Source organism: Petromyzon marinus, chromosome 23 (assembly GCF_048934315.1).
Source record: "Petromyzon marinus isolate PM22_M1 ecotype Great Lakes invasive population chromosome 23, UKy_Petmar_22M1.pri1.0, whole genome shotgun sequence".
In the NCBI taxonomy this organism is placed as follows: domain Eukaryota; kingdom Metazoa; phylum Chordata; class Hyperoartia; order Petromyzontiformes; family Petromyzontidae; genus Petromyzon; species Petromyzon marinus.
Genome location: NC_133689.1, coordinates 3,751,689 through 3,770,412, shown reverse-complemented (window position 1 = coordinate 3,770,412; position 18,724 = coordinate 3,751,689). Strand labels below are relative to the sequence as shown.

Sequence of the window (18,724 nt, the reverse complement as noted above, 5' to 3'; positions counted from 1 at the left end):
GGGGTGACTGAGATTGCGTTAAATAATCAAGGTTTCCCAAACTCCACCCACCCACCGCGCGCCATCTTTCCGCGTTGTACCAAATCACTCCTTCCCATTTGAATTACTAATTAACTCGCCCGATGAATGTTAAAAACCTCCCACGCACTTAGAAATTAACACAATACGCGTGTATACACACGGCACACAAGGGGGTGAGTGGTCAGCACCATGTCCGGTCGCCTTTGTACACACCGCACCAGGTACGTATTTGAGGCTGAGTCGACCTAGGGGAGGCCCAGGACCGGTTCAGACCATCCTCACTGGTTTTGGCTCTGAACACGAAAACTGAGATCTCAATCTTCATGTCGATCGGCTCTATTAATTAATTACTTCACGTGACGTGGGACGTGTTTAACAATCGTCGGGCGCGTGCAGCGTGTATCGAGTTAATTGCTATTTCAATTGGGGGGCGCGGTAAGAGATCATCATGTGTGGGTGGCGTAGCAGTGCCCAAGAGCCGCCACCAGGCGATCCTATCCCACCCTATCCGCCACGCTGAATGCAAGCCAAGGCCGTGGTTTCGAAGATCGGCATCGACCCGTGCGTGTCCGCGTGGAGGCCGTGGTCTGCCCCGGGTGGCGCCTCGGGTCACCGCGGTGGGTAACGTCGACGATCAGCGCGAAGGGCCTCGGGCGCGATCTGTCCGATGCGTCCGCCCGGGACAAACGCGTCCGAAGAGGGCCTAAAAACGTCTTCTGGCACTGGGACCGTTCCCTGCTACTTGCCGGAGGCATGGCCGTGCGTAGGCGGAGATCGGCGTTGGCTGTGATGCGTTCGCCGAGGCGCGTGCGGAGTGTCCGCCGCAGGCGCCGCCCGAGCGAAGGCATCCTGCTCCGAGACATCGGAAGTTTAAGACGCACTCCTTATCGCGTGTGCAATTTGAGATTCGCCTTTTAATGTCCACGTCGCTGCTTTCCCCGGTGTGTTGCATAGTGCAGCCGAGATAGGCGAGCGATTTTTTTTTTGCTCTAACAATTCAACGTCGTTGCCCGCTATTTGCACTCGATGCAAAGTTGTGCGGCTGCTCACCAGTAGTCTGTGTGTTTGTTTGTTTTGGGGCGGTGGTAAATTAGTAAACGCGGAAAGGACAGATCGCGGTGGTGGTGGTGGTGGTTTGCGAGGAACGGCGTATAAATGATTCACGCGCAGAGCTTTAATGGGAAATATAACGACGGTCAGATTAATCAACAAGAAGACTTCATCGGAGGCGAAAAAATGCAGCGTGCGTCCTTTTGTCATCAGGAACGATTTTCGCTAAAAACAAACCTCCATCCCGAACGCGAGAACGAAACGCAGCCTCATGCGATACAAACCACAATAGATATGATTAGCATTCATAGGCCGATGGAACCACCCCCAAAAGTGTGGCTAGAAGGACTTCAAGGCTGGTGTTCGTCTGCGTGCCCATTGCATACGCGCGATATGTCAATTAAGCTTCATTGTTAACTGCCGCATGAATGTCACTCGAGACGTTGGCTAAATCCCATGATTGGCAATTATTGTTATGTCGTTGGGGATACGTCAACCACATTCGCACAAACCCATGGCAGACGTGGATACGTGCTTTGTGTTTTAGCTTGTTGTCCTTCCCCCTGCACCTCCCGATTAGCGCAGGTGGCTACGCACGGTGCGAAACAAGTTGAAAATGCGTACGTACCGGATGTACAAATGGAAAATGCTAAACTCTCCGGTAGCAGTGTGCCGACTGTGGTCATCCAGCACAGACCGCAACGTGTAACGGAGCAATGCCCCGATCCACAAATACGAAGGAGGCATCGCAGCGACGACGATGCACCACTCGGCTGCTCCCGAAGCGATTATCTGGCCTGTATATAGGTCGAACTTCTTTCTCACCGTGTGCAGCCAACCGTGCTAATCGGAGGCTTGGCCGCCTGAATGTGACATTGTTAGTCGTTGCTTGGCATCTACATCGGCCATACGACAATAAGAAGGATAGGTAGTGTAAGAAGAGTGTGTGTGTGTGTATATATAGGAGGGCTGTGTGTCTCATTCCAACAACAGCTTTAATGAAAGGCACAAGAAAAAAAGCTGGCGACCTCGCCCCACCCCCCCCCCCCTCCTGTAGCGGCCTCGCGGACACTGTCTGCACACTGAGCCTTTACAACGTGCCATAAATACACCTGTAAAAAAACACCGCACACAAGCCGCCAATAAGGACGGAGAGAGAGAGAGAGTGTGAGAGCGAGCGGGGCCGGGGCAGAAATGCGGTCACCCCGTGGCTCCGCGCGGGCGGAGGGATGGAGTCGCGTTAACGGAGGTCGACGACGCTAACGGACGACGTTCACGACGCTAACGGACGACGTTCACGACGCTAACGGACGACGTTCACGACGCTAACGGACGACGTTCACGACGCTAACGGACGACGTTCACGACGCTAACGGACGACGTTCACGACGCTAACGGACGACGTTCACGACGCTAACGGACGACGTTCACGACGCTAACGATGCTCCTCGTGGCAGTGACGCAGCCTGCGCCGCGAGTGGGGGGAGATCGTGCGGTCACGTGGCGAGCTCCCTGCCGTCTCGTTCTCACCGCAGCCTCTGGGTGGATAGCTAAAGGAGTATCTGCCTCCACCCAACACCAATTCCCTACCTCTTTGAGAATTTGGCCTAAAAGAATGCCTATCGGTACCACCGAGGGTGACAAATGTTAACAATGCTTTTTTTCTCGAAGTATTTTATCGCGGGATCACACTGAAAAGTGAAAACTATTTTTTTTATTTTAACAGGTAAGGCCCACCGACCTATATAGTTCTTTTTCAGAAGCTACCTAAGCTACAAATGATAGCTCAAAGGAACGGCTTATGTGGCAATTTATAGCAGCCAAATACTCTAAACGCGTGATGTTGCTTCTAAATGTGGAGGGGCAAACCGGAGGACCCGGGGAAAAATCAACGTGTTCACGGGGAAATGGAGAGAGACGCGCAAACTCCAAATATACAGCAGCAGGCGTCGGAGTCGGGATCGAACCAACGACCTCCACCATACGAGGCACGGTAGTGAACCTGTGACGTACCGCCCCAACCATGCTCGTGTGCTGAAGGGTCACTGAATTGCTCTGAAGCGTAGCTTTGTTAATGTCGAACGTGATCAACAAAATAGCGAGTCATCCGGAGTTTAAGACGCGCACTCCTTATCGCCCGCTAAGTTGCGCTCGTGACTCGTGACCAGATCTGTAAAGATGTTGTTATTTCTCGGGTTAATAATTGCGCAGTGCAGTGGGCGTTGGATCTCACGGGCTGACCAAATTGGACGCATCGCAAGCACACCTGAGAAGTCCATTTGTATTTAATTGGAGAAAGAGACGAAAGAAAACAAACAAAACAATAAAAATCAGAGCACGAAAAACAGTCTGCGAAAGAAACTTAAACATACGTAAATATATATGTACAACAAATAATAATATAAATATATATGTAGAACAGTTCCACCGGGGTTTTATTTCGACTTGTGACCCGGTGGCAGGAATGCGTCGAAGATGGTTACCGTTTTGATTTAAAGCTTTCGTGACTGCAGGGATTCATATTCTTGGTTCTTTCGATAAAGTCACGTAGAAGGGAAACAATAAAATAATACAAATATAAAACAATAAAATTCTCACGACGTTTCGACTGCAACACAAGCAATCATCATCAGGTGTGAAAACCACAGCAATAATTTTTTTATTCAATTTTCTTGCTGTGGTTTTCACATCTGATGATGATTGCTTGTGTTGCAGTCGAAACGTCATGAGAATTTTATTGTTTTATATTTTTATTAGTGTATTTTTTCCCTTCTACGTTACTTTACCGAAAGAACCACGAATATGGTTACCGTTGTTGGTAAAGGCACCCTCCGTCGCAGAGTGGAAAGCCGCGGCATTCATTTGTGATTAAAGCTCTTCGTCGAGAGTTTCAATTCACTCATCATCAAGGTGTTCGTGGGGGTTGGATCGCGTGATTTAAAAATGCGTCGTTAAACCCGCCACCACCCGACCTCGGCCAATTCGTAAATGTTCGTCACGTCAACAAAAACGTTCCCAGCGGTTACTCGTCCAGCGCACCGGGTTGCGTGCTGGCGGAGTAAGCCCGCAACATTTACAATTCGAGTACGACGTTTCTCCTGGTGATTGCAACCAGCCTCATCGGGCGATTTGTCAACTAATCGTCACTGGTGTTAGCCTCGAGCTGGGAAATTGAACTCCGGGACGCCGGGGTTCGTAGCGCAGCGCCCCAACCACCGCTGCACCACCGCTCCAACCACAAAGTAAAAGAGGCGCGCAACAACGAAACGAAGATCGTCCAAGTCGGCATACGCCACACATTCTAAGTTTATCGGCGGGCTGCATTTGTTTTGGTTGCCGTCAGCCGCCAGCCTCGACCGCGCACAAACAAGGGGAGGGAAGCGCCTCCCGCTGGAACAATGCCCTCCCCTCACCGAGCGGCGGTGCCGTGTACCCACTTGACATCGTGACCCCCTCAGGAAAGCGATGATTTATCCCGGGGTGGCTGACCTCCTGCGGCCACTTCGCGTGGCAGCGGCCTCGCATCTGCCGGGGGTCCAGCCCCAACCCCCCTCTTTCTTTTGCCCGCTCCGGCCTCTCGCGGGGCGCGTCACCCCCGCCTCTCTCTCTCTCCCTCCCCCGGTCTCTGTCTCGGATCGTCCGTCGCTCTTCCTCAGCGACTCTGCGCAACAACAACAACAACAACGTCGTCCGTTATATTCTCCCCCGCACGCGCCGAGCGTGATGGCGGCAGCAGCAGCAGCAATGTTGTTGATTTGCGTTGCTGCTCGCCACGACGAGAGGGCTTCAGCAGAGCGGGAGAGAGATTTGTGTCTTTTTGCTGTTCCTCCTCCTCCTCCTCCGTCGAAGGAGCGTAGACCACAGTGGGTTTACTGTGTGGCCCATAGTTTGGGTAGCATGGCCACAATTGCATGACTGTGGCTCGTCTTTAATTGATCTCTATGGGTTTATATGCGTCTCTGTGTGTATCGATGCATCTCTGTGCGTCTCTGTGGGTTTTCTGTATGGTCCGTAGTTCGGGATGCATGGTCACAGGCTCATAACTGTGGCTCGTCTTTAATTTTACTTTCATGGAGATGTGCGCATCAGCCTGTTGATGTTCTGATGCTGTTGATGGTTCCACCCGTGGTGAGTGATTGGATGAGTGAGTGAGTGGGTGAGCGGGTGGGTGAGTGAGTAAATTGGTGAGCGAGTTAGTTGACGGGTTAGACCAGTGTCTTCGAGGAATGTCAAGCGGGGGGGGAGGTGCGATGTTTGGGTCCCGAATAAGGTGTTCATTCTGGACTGTGGCGTTCTTCCGGATCTGGGCCGAGATTCTCGGATGGTGACGGCAGCGGCGTGATCCCAGGAGGGCGATTGAGACCGGCTGTAGGTGGTTATCGTTCTGAAGAAAACACGTGGGGAAAAAAACAACTACCTCGCAGTTGTTCGTGTCTCTGCGGATATTTGGCGGCAGAATGTTGTAACCAGAACACAGAGGGCCATAGGATCAGCGTCGGTTTCAGTAAATCGGCGATGATACGCGCGGCAGTTCCGTCACGGCAACACGATCAGTGTTTATGAAGGTTGCTGCTGTTTGTTTCCCGGCCGCCGTGGCGTCACGGCGAGTCCACCATTTTCGACCTCCGGGCGAGGCAGCAGCAGCCACCACATCATTAGGGGGGGGGGGCACCTCATTGTCCCGCTTAGCACGGTTGACGACGTACGGTACGAAAGAGGTTCAACATACATACACACTTGCGTATACGTAATGAATGTCCTTTGTCATTTAATGGAGACGCCGTTGAGTTATTGATATTTTTTATAACTAGCGAATCGTCATGTGGATTTGCTGTGCAGGACAACTGGTGGGCTGAAGTAGTAACTAATTGCCACGTTTTGTTTACGTGACAGACCCTTACTAAATTGGCTGCGTCGGGCAGTGGCGGGTTCAGCGATGAATTTTGACTTACACGATCTAACCCAAAAAAAAACGATTATGAATAATATTTGTCACGAAAGCTGACCACGTGTCAAACCTTTGTATGAGCGCATTGTGCTCGCCTTTCGCAGTCGCCGTTACCCCCCTCTTTGGTCGAGTGGTTTCTTTTTTTTCGGACGTTCTTCGTGAAACTTTTGGCGACACAACTTCCACCCCCGCCTCCCCCATGTGACGGACGGCCACGTATTTTTGTTTCCACGGGACCACCCTGCAGCCGACCTTTGAACCCTGACACCTGACTGACCTGCCGCTCGCCCAATCACAGCTGCGCGAAAGGTTACATGATAATTGGGCGGACCTGAGTAAGGCCACTTGTGGCAGATGCGTGACATTTTTATTCTTTTATTTTTTTAACTGGGCACGCCAAGGAAAACGAACGGTCGTCCGGGGGTTGAAATGTCGGCTACATTTTGCGGGTTTTTTCGTCTCCGGACGTCGTTTTTAGAACTGTTTTAGTCTGGGTCGCCAAAGTGAAACGTTGGCCCATTTGTATTTTTTTTGTCTTTTGGCATACAGAACAGACGGAGCTAAACATTTTATTTTTACGGTTTACAGACCACGGGTCCTTTTCGCCAGTATCCCGTGGATATAGTCGTCCGACCCGAGCTATAAATGCGCTGATACTTGCATTGTCTTTGTACCGTTCGCCTTTTTGCATTCTCTGATTCTGACACTGGTGAGACAAGGCCGCGAATAAGGCTGTCTCTGGTGTAGGCCAATCGGTTTCAAAGACAATGCAATTATTATCAGAGCACGTTTGTTTACGCGTGTTTTGCCACGCTTAATGTGTGGTTAATGCAGACTCGATGCCTTGCCAAACGGTATCTGCTTGGTTCTATTAAACATCTTAACACCCCCAGTTTTATTGCTGGAAAGGGTTAAACCTATTCTTGTCATTTTTCGGAACTACGGAGCGTTCTCCGTAATAATTGTGCCGTCAAAGCACGCGCGCTTGTGCAAGTATAGCATCGTCGAGTTTTAGGAGGGGATCTAAAAACGTGTGTGGGGGGGGGGATGGGGAACCGGATACATTAATGTCGAAGCTGCGTTTAATTTCATGACCGTGGTGTTTAAAAAAAAAATCTTGTGTTTCACGTAAACGGAGCGAATTTTTTTTTTTTTGGGGGGGGGGGGGGTTGCTTTTTTGTTCGCAGCAGTAAGTTCGGAAGTCCGAAGAAGAGTTGAAATCTCGTTGTTGGGTTCAGCTCAAGGGAGTGGCTGATCTCAAGTCGGCGGTGGCATCTCTTGAGATTGGCGATGGCTCCACCTATGGCAGCTGACCTCTCAAGAGGCGTGGAAATTTAAACTCGTGAGAATTCGTTTTTTTGTTGTTGTTTTCTCCTATGTACGCTCGCTAAATTAGTGGCATTTGCGACGTTTAAAAATTCCTCTGGCAGGGGAAAGAAAAACTTTTTTTTTTGCAAAGCCATTACCCAAAACGATTATTATTGTATTCACTTTCAGCTTTTAAAGACGTGTGCTTGGTAATGATTATACGGCTAAAGGGGTTTTTTTTTTACTCTGCGTCATCGCTGCTGTAATATTAGACCAAAAATTCAGTCGTGTGTTGAAGCAGGCCGTGATCCATGTTTAGGGCGCTGCGGTGTTGAGATGTTAACTCGCTCGCCTGGTATTCAGGAGGTTGTAAGTTCGATCCCGACTCTGGAGCCTGCTGTATATTTTGAGTTTGCATGTCTCTCTCTCCTCGTGGTGGGCGTGTAGATTTTTCTCCGGGTCCTCCGGTTTTCTCCTCCACATTTAGAATCAACATCGTGCGTTTAGAGTATTTGGCTGATATAAATGTCAACGTGATAAGCCACTTCGTTGAGCTATCATTTGTGATAACCACGTGGTTTCTGAAAAACAAGCTATTTGCATAGTGGGACCTTACCTGGTCAAAATAAAATCTATACTTTAAATAGTTTATGAAACTCGTACAACCCCGCCGGGCTGCGAGGCGGTGACGAGATGGCAGTACAGAAAAAAGATTCTTGAATCCACCTGTGTAGAGCGTTGGGTGTTATCTCCTTGTATGCGTGGTGGGGTTTGTCCGGTTTTAACCGTAATGCCAAACGCTCGTAAATGGAACTATTGCGCCAAACATCTCGATGCAGGACCCTCCTGCGAATGAGCACTGAAACAAAAAAAACTAAATTTTGATTTAAAGCTTTCGTGACTGCAGGGATTCATATTCTTGGTTCTTTCGGTAAAGTCACGTAGAAGGGAAACAATAAATAATAAAAATATAAAACAATAAAATTATCACGACGTTTCGACTGCAACACAAGCAATCGTCGTGAGAATTGTATTGTTTTATATTTTTATTATTTTATGGTTTCCCTTCTACGTGACTTTACCGAAAGAACCAAGAATAAAAAAAAACTAAACTTAAGCTATTTTAACTCAACCATGTTTTATTTTAGCAGGTAAGGCCCTACTGAGCTCTGCAGTTATTTTTCAGAAGCGACCTGGCCACAAACGATGGCTCAACGAAGCGGCTCGTCGTGCAGAGGCGTATAGCAGCCAAATACTCGAAACGCACTTTTCTAAGTGTGGAGGGGGGAAAAAACCGGAGGATCCGGAGAAAATATCCACGCCACCACAGGGAGAGAGAGACATTCAAACTCCAAATTTACAGCGGGCGTTAGGGTCAGGATTGAACCCACGGCCTCTTGCATACCAGGCGAGGTAGTTAACACCTCGCCACGGTGGCACCCATTGCCTTAGTGAGTGAACATTGTCTGGCTGAGTTAAGGACATCATTGCTATGGAGGCTTTACCGCAGTGGGGATAGAGGAACACGTGGTAACTCGTGATAACATAGGTCATAAGAATTGCTCGTTTATAATTGTACTTACTACTTGTTGGGAGTGTAGCGGTTAGCGCGTTGCTCTACGAACCTGGCAACCCGAGTTCAATTGCTGCTCATGGCCAACGCCAGTGACGATTATCTGAGCCTGTCCTGGGCCTCCCCAGGTCGACTGGTTTGGTGTGTAAAAACATCGCCGCTGGGGAGACAAAGGCGGTCGGACGTGGTGCTGGCCACCCACCCCCTCGTGTGCCGTGCCCGGCCTTTGTATGTGCTACTCGCTAACAGCACTTGCCCCGACAGTCTGGCTTAATCACTAACATAATTCACTGTTCAGGAAAGCAAAAGCTCGCTGGGCCGGTGGCGTGTGTCCCCCGGAAAGGCGTGGCAATACGGACGGAGCGACAGCCCAGGAAATGGACACGTGTCCAAAGGGACGCTGGCCGTGGAGATGGAGCCATGGAATCCGCTCGTGTGCGAGGGTCGCCGGTGGAATCGGTTACATGGCAGACACCGCAACACGTGACGACGACGACATTTGCGGAGACCTTGGTCCAGCAGTGGATCGATCATGGCCGACGGCGACGATGACAATGATGATCATGATGATGAAGACGGTAAACATTTATTTGGTGGGAGCTTCGATTTGAAAGAGGTTGCCGACTTCCCAGCAGTTGAGTTGAGAATCTGTGTGACTTTTCCCTGTTGGAGGGCAGGGGGGCAGTCGGGTGGGTGAGTGGGGGGTCAGAGCGAGAGGTGGGGGGGGGGTCACCCTCACGGCTGGACTTTCGATCCAAGACTTCATCCCCTGTACTGCCATCCCCTTGCCACCTCACAGCCCAAGCTGTCTCCCACCCCCCCCCCCCCCCCCCATCCAAGTGCTAACCCGGCTGAACGCCCGCATATCCACCGAGACGGAGTGAATATTTGGGTGCGTTCGGGGTGAAACGTGCACGGGACGGTGTCGTGTTATCTTTGACGAACGCCAAATTCCGTGTTTTTTTTGACGACCCGCGCTCAACGAAATTCAAGCGCTGCTGATCTTGTAGCGAGAGTCCACTCATGGACGACTTTCCGTAGTCGTCGCACAATTCCCCTGCCGCGCCAGAGAATCGTCCAAACAAAAAGACACTGGGAGTGGATTCCCCCCCCCCTCCCCCCCGCAATCCCCGTCCTTTTTTTTCTCGTTTTCGTATAAATTCCGCACAGGAAATATCTCAGCATTCCAATATCCCAACCTGGGAATGATTAGTGGCAGCGACAGTCCTGGAGAAAGAAAGAGAGAGGGGGAAAAAAACTGAGAGGAGGAGGAAATTGGAAGAAAATAAAACATCAAAAGATTCTGATTTGGTTTTTCCGGGACCGAGTGGCCAAGGAGAGCAGCTCCTCTTTAACGTGGGGGGATTTTTCACTTCCACCCCCCATCTCCCACTCCCCCCCCCCCCCCCACCACTACCAAAAAAAAAACCCCTTCACCGTCTTCTCCCCATCTTTGCCTGCCACTTCCTCCAGTAATTGTTAGAAGGAAGTTGTTTAAGATTAAAGTAATTTGAAGTTCAAAGCGCGAGTTTGGTGCCTCCTGACGTCGCGTGTGCGCCCGACGAAGCCAGCCTCAGTGGCTACGAAGCCAGCCACAGAGTGGCCACGAAGCCAGCCACAGAGTGGCCACGAAGCCAGCCACAGAGTGGCCACGAAGCCAACCACAGAGTGGCCACGAAGCCAGCCACAGAGTGGCTACGAAGCCAGCCACAGAGTGGCTACGAAGCCAGCCACAGAGTGGCCACGAAGCCAGCCACAGAGTGGCTACGAAGCCAGCCACAGAGTGGCCACGAAGCCAGCCACAGAGTGGCCACGAAGCCAGCCTCAGAGTGGCCACGAAGTCAGCCACAGAGTGGCCGCGAAGCCAGCCACAGAGTGGCCACGAAGCCAGCCACAGAGTGGCCACGAAGCCAGCCATAGAGTGGCCACGAAGCCAGCCACAGAGTGACCACGAAGCCAGCCACAGATTGGCCACGAAGCCAGCCACAGATTGGCCACGAAGCCAGCCACAGATTGGCCACGAAGCCAGCCTCAGAGTGGCCACGAAGCCAGCCTCAGAGTGGCCACGAAGCCAGCCACAGAGTGGCCACGAAGCCAGCCACAGAGTGGCCACGAAGCCAGCCACAGAGTGGCCACGAAGCCAGCCACAGAGTGGCCACGAAGCCAGCCACAGAGTGGCCACGAAGCCAGCCACAGAGTGGCCACGAAGCCAGCCACAGAGTGGCCACGAAGCCAGCCACAGAGTGGCCACGAAGCCAGCCACAGAGTGGCCACGAAGCCAGCCACAGAGTGGCCACGAAGCCAGCCACAGAGTGGCCACGAAGCCAGCCACAGAGTTGGCCACGAAGCCAGCCACAGAGTGGCCACGAAGCCAGCCACAGAGTGACCACGAAGCCAGCCACAGATTGGCCACGAAGCCAGCCACAGATTGGCCACGAAGCCAGCCACAGATTGGCCACGAAGCCAGCCTCAGAGTGGCCACGAAGCCAGCCTCAGAGTGGCCACGAAGCCAGCCACAGAGTGGCCACGAAGCCAGCCACAGAGTGGCCACGAAGCCAGCCTCAGAGTGGCCACGAAGCCAGCCTCAGAGTGGCCACGAAGCCAGCCACAGAGTGGCCACGAAGCCAGCCACAGAGTGGCCACGAAGCCAGCCACAGAGTGGCCACGAAGCCAGCCACAGAGTGGCCACGAAGCCAGCCACAGAGTGACCACGAAGCCAGCCACAGAGTGACCACGAAGCCAGCCACAGATTGGCCACGAAGCCAGCCACAGATTGGCCACGAAGCCAGCCACAGATTGGCCACGAAGCCAGCCTCAGAGTGGCCACGAAGCCAGCCTCAGAGTGGCCACGAAGCCAGCCTCAGAGTGGCCACGAAGCCAGCCACAGAGTGGCCACGAAGCCAGCCTCAGAGTGGCCACGAAGCCAGCCTCAGAGTGGCCACGAAGCCAGCCACAGAGTGGCCACGAAGCCAGCCACAGAGTGGCCACGAAGCCAGCCACAGAGTGGCCACGAAGCCAGCCACAGAGTGGCCACGAAGCCAGCCACAGAGTGGCCACGAAGCCAGCCACAGAGTGGCCACGAAGCCAGCCACAGAGTGGCCACGAAGCCAGCCACAGAGTGGCCACGAAGCCAGCCACAGATTGGCCACGAAGCCAGCCACAGATTGGCCACGAAGCCAGCCACAGATTGGCCACGAAGCCAGCCTCAGAGTGGCCACGAAGCCAGCCTCAGAGTGGCCACGAAGCCAGCCACAGAGTGGCCACGAAGCCAGCCACAGAGTGGCCACGAAGCCAGCCACAGAGTGGCCACGAAGCCAGCCACAGAGTGGCCACGAAGCCAGCCACAGAGTGACCACGAAGCCAGCCACAGAGTGACCACGAAGCCAGCCTCAGAGTGACTACGAAGCCAGCCACAGAGTGGCCACGAAGCCAGCCTCAGAGAGAGAGAACGAGCGCGTTTCGGGGAGCGGGAGGGATGAACGGTTGGATCGATGGGTCGGAAGATGCACAGATAGAAAGATAGGATGGTAAGAGTAAGAGAAATATAAACGGAGAGGGAGCGAGACCCAGGGAGAGAGAGAGAAAAGGACACACAGATTCACAGATATAATGAAATTGGGAGAGATAAATGGAGTGACAGAGAGACAGAGACGCACACACGCACGGACATGAAGAGAGAGAGAGAGACGGAGAGCGATAAACAGAGCGATAGAGGGAGAGACTGGGAGCTGTGACTCTGAGTTGCGGGCCCGGTCGTGACGGGGACGTCCCCGTGCCGCCTTTGTGCTGTGTTCCCCTCGGTCACATGACGCGCCGACGCAACACAAAGCCCTCGCTTTGTGTCGCTCCATCTCTCCAACTCGGCGGCGGTTACGGAACCGCAGAAGAATTTTCGAGTGGTCCCCACCCTCCAGCCCCCCAAACTCTCCCTTTTTATATTTTGAGCGCGCTATGAATCATTCCCCAAAATCGTCTTGGCAACAACAAAATTCCACCCGAAAATTCCGGACCGGTTTTTGTTTTGCTTTTGCCTTTCTCGTGCGTACATTTGTTACTTCGCGATATTATTGACAACACATTTACAACAAAAAAAATAGCTACAACATTTTGATGTCAATTAGTTGTATTATTATGTAGTCGCAATGCTTCGTGATTATTGAAGGGAGGGGGTTGACTGTTACTCAGTAGCTACTGTGACTGTAACACTTCATGTGGCGATTTAAAAACGGGTCGTCAGAAGAATATCCTTATCAGGCCCCATCGTGTTGACGAGTGGCGTCTCCAACTCTTTGCCTCTCTCTCCTCTCCCTCTATCTGCTATGAAGAAGGGCCATTTTACAAAACATCACCGATTCGATTTACGTTTGAGGTCGTAGTGTTATTGACTGATGTGTCGGGTTGTGTTATTAATTGTGCTCGTCCACCACGACCAACGCACTGAACAGCAGAATCACCGAATACTTTATTTCATATTAAAACGAGACCAGTAACACAGCGTCATCGACAAAACAGGCCACGCATTGCTGATGAGAACCAGAAGGGCAACACCGATCTGCTGAAACAAATGCTGCCCTAGAATATATATATTGATCCAGGAAGCGCGAAGACAGATGGAAGTTGAAGTTACACATTCGATAGTGAACCCCCACCCCCCTGCTTGTTTAACAATTAATATTTTTTTATTCAACTAATAGTCCCGATGTTTGGTTTTTATAAGGCGTTGTCATTCATTAAAATTGTACTTCACAATCGCTGAGGATCCACAAACACGCGGGGGAGTGAGGCGGGCGGGGGCAGCAGCGAGGCGGTGAGCCGCTGCTACCAACAATTGCCCGTGCTCTGCAGCCCTGGCTAAATTAAGATGGTCCAGTCAATGAAAGCGTGTCTCTCCGCGTACTAGGAAAACCGGAGCGTCCCGATTAAACCCCCACGCGTGCGAGATGAGGCAACACACTATCCCCGTACAGAAAGGAACAAATTAAATTATTTCCGCACTTTGGCGCGCCACATTCTCGGGGCGAGTCAGGGTCGTAACATCTCCTCGACGCCCACGGGGATGGGAAGTTTGCCAACATTTGTGCGATCCAGACGAATCTATTTGTGAACCGATCACCGTGCATTGTCCTTAATCAACGCGGTTTTGAGTCATTTGGTAAAGCGCCGTGAGCAATGCGTCTCGCGTGCGGCACCGTGGCACTGTGTTAATTTGCGTCCATGGTACGCCTGTGTGCCTGTACAAGATTTATCTCCGGCACTTCGACAGTAATCGCTGTGAATTTTACTTTGCATCGTATCATGCAGCGATATGCATGGTGTCTATATCAATAGAGACTGATGCCCCGATAAGTATGTGTGTGCTAGGGCGTAGCCAAGAGGTCAGATGAACGCATTCTCATTACCGCCTTTCTCTAAACATTATCATTTAGAATTAACGAGGTCCCTGTAGGGGATGGAGGGGGGTGACGAGGAGGTGTCCAGGCGGCATTCATGCTATAACGTCTGAGCGAGCTTTCGTGGCGATTTAAGAATCTGATCATGTTTTTTTTAATATGTACTGGAGAAATCAGATGAGCTATGAGGCTCTTTTTTATTGCGCAGATGCCACTCTCATTTATCCAGGCACTGTCATTTCCTCCCATTCGTAAAAAAAAACATCTAAATGAAATGTATTTTTTTATTTAAAGCGTTCGTGCCTGCAGGGATTCATATTCTTGGTTCTTTTGGTAAAGTCACGTAGAAGGGAAACAATAAAGTAATACAAATTATAAAACAATAAAATTCTCACGACGTTTCGACTGCAACACAAGCGATCATCATCAGGTGTGAAAACTACAGCAAGAAAATTTTCTGTGGTTTTCACACCTGATGATGATTGCTTGTGTTGCAGTCGAAACGTCGTGAGAATTTCATTGTTTTATATTTTTATTATTTTATCGTTTCCCCTTCTACGTGACTTTACCGAAAGAACCACGAATATGAAATGTATTTTGTTTATATGTGGCGAAGAAAAAAGAGGGAATCGACCAAACTTCCCGATACAGCGCCCTCTTTTTAATCGACTCTCGAGACGCGCCGATGATTATTTTTTTCGAGCAACAAAACAAAGAATGACGAAACGCGACCAAGTTGGAATCGCGTGCCGCAGCGCAGTCACACACGGTGGGTGACAGGCGGGGGGGGATGTTGTACACGCGTACATCATAAACATCGTAAACAAACAACATCGTAAACAACAGCGTGAGCAGCATCGTCTCCCCTTGCACGCGCGGTGTAACCCAACGCGTTCCTTGTGCTTCGATCGGCCTGGTCACCACCACCCCCCGCGCCCACTCGCGGAGCGCCGCGAGTGGGCGCGGGACCGTCCGTCCCTCCGGGTGTCCGTCCACCCGGTTGTGTGTCCACCCCCGGCGCGCAGCAAATCGGCGGCGACCACGAATCTCCGTCACCGGTCAAAAACGACTGACCCAACGACCGACTGACCGTCCGGCCGGCCGACTCAATGACCGACCGACCAACCGCCCGACTGACCGACCGACCGACCGACTGACCGGCCGACCGACCGACCGACTGACCGGCCAACCGACCGTCCGGCCGACTGACCGATCGGCCGGTCAGTCCGGCGAGCCACAATCTTCCCTTAATCGCCCCTTCCACTGCCGAGCGAGCCCTCCTGGTCATTCGAGGCATCGTTAAGCCGTGTGAGTGATTGTCGGCTCGGTCTCATCCAGTGGGCGCAGCCTGATGAAGCTCATTAGTGTCCGGCGAGATGGGAGCGGTGAGAGAGGGGTCGAGGGTTGGGGTGGTAATAGGGGGGGGGGGGGTTAGGCAGGCGGGTGCGCAGGGCACGGTGGTGGTGGTGCAATGGCTGGGGGCTCTGTGGGGTGGCGAGGCCGCGTGTGTTTCATCGGCAGTGCCCCCCCCCCCCTACACCCGATTAAAATTCCTCGCGTGCTTTGCTTTTTCCGTCCTCTTCGCGGCTTGCGTGAGCGAGCGAACGAGCGAGTCAAGCGGTTCTCTGAGAAGGAGAGAGCGAGAAGGGGGGGGGAATGTAATGGAACACGTGGCCTCGGAATCGAAGGACTCAAGGGGAGGAGCGAGTGGGGCTCACGCTGCGAGCAGGTCGGCAGATGGTATGCTTCCTGAATCCATCTGTACGGAGTGTTAAGTGTTACCCCACTCGTACAGACGATGGGCCTTCTCCCGATACTCGTCTTAACTGCGCCCGCACGAAGCTAAACAAACACAGCTGGAGTGAGTGGAAGCGGCCGAACATCCCGTTGCAGGACCTTCCTAAGACATTGCAGGACCTTCTTAAAACATTGCAGGACCTTCTTAAAACATTGCAGGACCTTCCTGAAACATTGCAGGACCTTCTTAAAACATTGCAGGACCTTCCTGAAACATTGCAGGACCTTCCTAAAACATTGCAGGACCTTCTTAAAACATTGCAGGACCTTCCTGAAACATTGCAGGACCTTCCTAAGACATTGCAGGACCTTCCTGAAACATTGCAGGACCTTCCTGAAACATTGCAGGACCTTCCTAAAACATTGCAGGACCTTCCTGAAACATTGCAGGACCTTCCTAAAACATTGCAGGACCTTCTTAAAACATTGCAGGACCTTCCTGAAACATTGCAGGACCTTCCTGAAACATTGCAGGACCTTCCTGAAACATTGCAGGACCTTCCTGAAACATTGCAGGACCTTCCTGAAACATTGCAGGACCTTCTTAAAACATTGCAGGACCTTCTTAAAACATTGCAGGACCTTCTTAAAACATTGCAGGACCTTCCTGAAACATTGCAGGACCTTCCTAAAACATTGCAGGACCTTCCTGAAACATTGCAGGACCTTCCTGAAACATTGCAGGACCTTCTACAAAGTCGCGAACCTCGTTGGGACTTTTACAGATATCGAGTAGATTCACAACACGGTAATAATAATTATTATTCGTATTATTTTACCGCAGTAATTTTAAGTCCGTAGGTGATGCATTATTTTTTGACACCGAGCCAATGCTAATGTACTTCCTTAAGTGAGTCGTTGTCGTTATGATTAAGAATGGTTATTATTACTAGTCGCAGTCGTATCTAACGCTGAGAATTGATTTGTGGAAATATGAGCACTGTCGTTATTGTCATAATAATTGTGATAAGAATGAGCCCAATAATCAAATTAGACCAGTTTGCACAGTCACAGTCACTTTAAGATGTTTTCTTGTTCGTGTTTTAGTTTTTTTTGTTTGTTGTGGTTGCACCCGATTCAAGAGCCGAATGGCTCACATGGCTATACCAAATAAATAAACTGAAACTGTGTCTATGGCAGCGTCCATGCGCCTTCTGTCCATGAGACGATTCTTCCTCTCCGTGTCCGTGTCTCTCTCGCTCTCTCCTCTGTCTGTCTGGCTGTGTCTGATTTTTCGTGTTTTTATTTTGTTATCTTTCCCCCAGACCTCCGATTAGCACGGTTAGCTCCGTACGGTGCGAAAGCTCTTAAATATTCTGAAATATATGTCTCACTCTGTCTCACTCTCGAGAGCGTGTAAGTGTCCGTGTGTCTCTGCCCATGTCTGTCTCTTTATGAGTGGATGTATCTTAATCGCTCTCCCTATCTGCGGTGTGTCTCTCTGTCTCTCTTTTCCCGAGACGTGTCTCCATATCTCTCGTGCTGTCTCCGTGTCCCCGTCTATCGCACGGTTCCCGTATCCGTCTCCCTCTCAGACTCGTTCTCTCCCTCCCTACAACCCTCATCACGTAACCCAGCTGGGGAATCTGCGTCGCAGTCGCGCAGAAAGACAGCGTGCAGTGGTGGAGGGGGGGGGGGGCTGCATGAGGGTGATGGGTTAGAAAGAGAGGAAGATGCACGGGAAGAGTGGAAGATGCACGGGGAGAGAGAAGGGAGATGCACAGGGGGAAAAGGAGATGAACGGGGAGAGAGATGCACATGAATGGGTTCCCTGTTGATGCACCGTGATCACAGAGCCGCGATTTAATTCTCAACACAAGTTGTGCCGTCTACTTATATCCCACCCCCCACACCCCTACTGATGAGAGCATTGAGGACGGCCTCGTCTACCACCCCTCTCCATCCCTTACCGATCCCCGGCGCCCCCCCCCCCCCCCGTCGCAATCCACGCACTACCCCGAGTCAAGGATCGCCCCACCGACTCTGACCAGCCATAGGTGGCGTGGCGGCAACAGCGGCTCGCGATCACAGAAGGTTGAGAGAGTCCACCTCCAGGTATTGCAGGGGGTTGGGCTCGGGCCCCATCATCCCTCCTGGGTCGAAAAAACGCGCACCGCTTTGTGGCGGAGTCACCCCGGTTGGGGGTTGTCCGTGGTGAGATTCTGGGGTAGGTGCCGGTAGCAGTAGCTCCGATTAGCACGGTTGGCTACGTACGGTGCGGAGGAAGTTCAACGTGCATGCAGCAGCAGCAGCGCGATCCCATAAGGGATGGGGGCCGACTCACAGTTAGCATCGCGAACAAGCGAGCAAGCCAACACGGCGTTGTTCCGTGGCTCAGGGAATGTTTTTGTTTGTTTGTTCCAGAAGCCGATGCCCTCCACCAAGCTGGCGCCCCGCGAGATGCCGCGGAACGCGAAGACTTTCGTGGATTTTTTAGCTTTTTTGTTTTTGTGTGCAATCGACCTCGCTCGCAAATTAAGACGAGAGGTGGACTGGGGTGGGGATGCCCGTGGGGGGCGATGGTGGCGGGGGGGGGGGGGTTAGATTGTCAAATTACGGTCTAACGAGGAGATGAGAGGCAATTAAATAAAAGTGGTAACGAGGTTGATGTCGGACGTTAATGCGATTAACGGGGAC

General features: G+C 51.7%; 1 long non-coding RNA gene across 1 annotated transcript in view; it reads left to right on the top strand.

Moving 5' to 3' along the window:
• The first annotated feature begins 281 nt into the window (after positions 1-281).
• Positions 282-18,724, top strand: part of LOC142925667 (uncharacterized) — a 38,532-nt gene continuing 20,089 nt past the window's right edge. The window contains exon 1 of the long non-coding RNA XR_012942624.1: positions 282-638. This is a non-coding gene — a long non-coding RNA (uncharacterized LOC142925667). The remainder of the gene's footprint in view (positions 639-18,724) is intronic.